Here is a 3,521-nt window from a genome sequence, read left to right on the forward strand (position 1 = left end):
ACCATAATCAAGACCATCATGTATAGGATATTGCATAGTAAAAAATACAATAGGTAACGTCTTTATCTGATATTAACTGAATTATGAGTAGGAGAAGAGTATTTTTACGAGCTTTTCATTCCAGATTAATTGAATTAGTTATTAATATACTCTGAAAGGAGAGGAAGCTGTTATCGGAATTTTGTTTACATCACTTATTTTTAGCTTCGAATTATTCGATAAAAAACTGCTTATCTCGTCCTGGCCTAGATCAGTACACAATGTTGTTGGTTTTTATGGAGTAATTCATTTAGAGTCTAACCTTGACATCTTCCTAGCCGTTTACAGGCAAATCGAAAGAATAAAAAAGTACTCAATTTAGTGCGGCTGAGTAGGCAGGTTTTACCCTCTCCGCGCGCGCGTCCCACTGCCATTGCCAAGGTTAGAATATTATATGAACGTACTCGATCGAATTATGTTAGTTGTGTAATTATTTTTTGTGAATAAACAACGTTATTGTACGCAAAACTAGAGGCGACTTCGAAATCCAGTTAATATTACAGGTTCTAATGAGAACACCCATCCGAAGGCAATGATCGTGAAAGTTTTTTTTAATGATAAGCCAACATTTTATGTGGAATTTATTAATTTGTATGGGTGCATACCTTATGAATATGTATTGATTAATGTACGATTATTTCTTTTTATGTAATAAACAATCTATTTTTAGCCTTTAAGGAGTGCTGCTTTCGTAATACTAGCGCAACGTATTTGCAGCGCCATTTTTATGAGCGGTTCGTAAATGTCCGCAAACAAACACAACACCTCAATGTGCATTACGATAAGAAATGGAAGTGGTTATCGAAAACTACTGATAAGCCCCAAAATACTTCTACGCATTAATTTCTCTTTGTCGTTTTGTTCCAGTGCCGCCCTTTTAAGCGATACGAAACACCAAATCCAGTTTGGGAGCTTTTTAAATAAATACCTACCTTGAATTAGAAAGTTTGTATGAATGTATGTTACTGGATCTAAATGATGGCGATATATTTTCTGAAAACGGTGTATTTGGCACAAACGCTACCGCAATTTGTATAAGTAGCGAATTCTAAAATGGTATTAATAATAAATCGCCTCTCCCACATTTTCGATTAATTGTAAATCTTGTGAACTGTGGACGTACTACGGTGTATTTCAATTATTAAGAAATAAACAAGTCATTGGCATTTGCATTGGATGGGTGTGGTTTCAAAAATCATGTCTAGGTGTGTGTGTTTTCATTAAATGTTCCAAAGTGGAGCATTCAATATATAAAATAATTAAGGATACGCATCGCAGGGAAGAAGGAATAAATGCATATGGAAATTTATAAAACAATAATTTATATGATTTGACACAAATTATAAATTATGCAGCATTTAACTTCATTCGTTCCATTTGTCGTGGAATAAATTACAGATGTAGTACTTGAATACACTTTGCATCTAAATAAGAGGCGCTCACCATATATTATTTAATTATATGCTTTCACGGACTATAGTAAATTAAGTAAGTAGGTTTCCCAATTAAATTGTTAGGAACCAAAAAAAATCAATTTTCCCAATTCTGATGTTATATTGTCAGTTATGTGCTATGCAGGTGGAGAAGACATTTGTGACTATAACGTGAACGTAAATGATACCTTGCCAACAGCACAAAACAGGAAAAATTTAAATGATGGCTGACTGGACCGCTTTTATGAAATATATAATTAGAGACTATTTGTTAATAGACACTAATTCCAAATCATACATCAGCACCGGCGACCGATTGTATCGCTTTTAACAAATATCACTATTGTCACCATTTGACAAAGACAGCATTGAGAAATTTTCGGGTCTAGGACACTTCGCCAAATGCCCACAACGTCGACAGGATTTTTTTATGGTCCATATCGCCGACTAGAGACAATACGCCGACAGTGCCCACATCGTCGATCGTATGAGTTTGCATTTAAAAAAATGAATCCTTGCAACCGTCGGAGACATTGGAAATGATAACCGTATAACCCCTTATGTAAAACACAAATAACCCTTATTCACACGTAGACTTTCTGAATATTAAGCGTCATAAGATGCTCGTAATAATAGATAGGAATTAAAACAATTGCCCACTATTAAGTAAGTACCGTATCGACAGTATCTGCGACTTTTCCTTCACCTACCTATCACGGTCGAGTACGGTACAATCGTCACTGCGACACCGCTGTCTTCTCTGCTTGAGCGAGAAACTGGTAACTTCATACCAATACACAAAACATAAGCATTTAAAGTTAAAAAAATGTCCTAAACCTACAAATAACATAATATTGTAACGTGATTTATAAATTCGGGTTCGATTTATATCAATATTTATTAAACAAAACTAAAACACTATAAAAACCGTACAATTTATATCGATTATTTATCACACACTTCGCAATTTATATTTTCGCGCTCGATCTCGTTCGGTAGTAAAACTGCCGCGATGTTCGGTCCGCAACCATTTATACACGCAAGTAATAAGTCCAGAACATCCGCGTACATTCTCGAATATTCCTACACAAATCCCACTATCGCGCGCGTAGAAAATTCCAGAGCGCCAAAGGCGACGTCATGTCTGGAGCGTTTCCGTTACAATATCAAAAGCTGCTTGGTGTTACACTCTGTTCAGCTTCATTAAGTTGCCGAGATCCCCAGACCCCATGATGGATATCCTTACCTTGGGCACAAGGTATTTACCAGTCAGGGTGCGATTCGTACAACTAGACAGTTTTTTAAGCCGACAAGCCTTAAGGCGCTTCTGGAGTGAATTAAGATTTCGATCTTGCGCCTAGATAGAAAAATTTGTAGGCAACTAACAATACAAATTATTGATGTTTTCCAATGTAGATTCTAAAATGCTGCAGGCTATAGGTGCTATACATTCACAAATCAAACAATTAGTACCTAAGTAAATATGAATTGAAGTATCGTTTATATCTTTTCTTTCGTTTGTAATTTGTTGAGCTGGATTTATTTTGAATTGACTACATTAGTCATAAACAAATACCGTTACCTACAAGTATTCAGGCTTTCATTAATAATTTAAATCTGAAAATGTACATACCATCATAGTTTTTTTATGATCTATCGAAAGACAATATTACCATCATTTTTTCACTTCCGGTTCTACCGGATGTGAATAACAACTTTCTTATTTTAAATAGAACACCCTGTATTTTATTACATTTTTGTAATCTACATAAAAATCTACCTCGTTTGATACCATATTTCCCTATACCCAGCATCAAAGGTTTTCAATATTCAAGATTTTTCAAATTTTTTTGTTTGACTGCTATTCTTTTGCCTGTGTAACAGCCTGTAATACATGATGTAATTACGGAAGTAGGTATCCACAAGAATCTTCGCATTACAAACTTCTAATCAATGAAACCAGCAACGAAATATAAATTACATTATTAGCTAATTATAGGAATGTGATAATGACGCTGGACAAAGCCCAAAGAAATGAATTTCATTACA

The 3,521-nt window shown here is 34.8% G+C and overlaps 1 long non-coding RNA gene across 1 annotated transcript; it reads left to right on the forward strand.

The window, feature by feature from the left end:
- The first annotated feature begins 315 nt into the window (after positions 1–315).
- Positions 316–977, forward strand: LOC116167127. Its single transcript, XR_004144449.1, has 2 exons — positions 316–655; positions 710–977. It is a non-coding gene; the product is annotated as an uncharacterized LOC116167127 (long non-coding RNA).
- The last annotated feature ends 2,544 nt before the right edge of the window (positions 978–3,521 follow it).

This window comes from Photinus pyralis, unplaced genomic scaffold (genome assembly GCF_008802855.1).
Source record: "Photinus pyralis isolate 1611_PpyrPB1 unplaced genomic scaffold, Ppyr1.3 Ppyr1.4_LG3b, whole genome shotgun sequence".
Lineage (NCBI taxonomy): Eukaryota > Metazoa > Arthropoda > Insecta > Coleoptera > Lampyridae > Photinus > Photinus pyralis.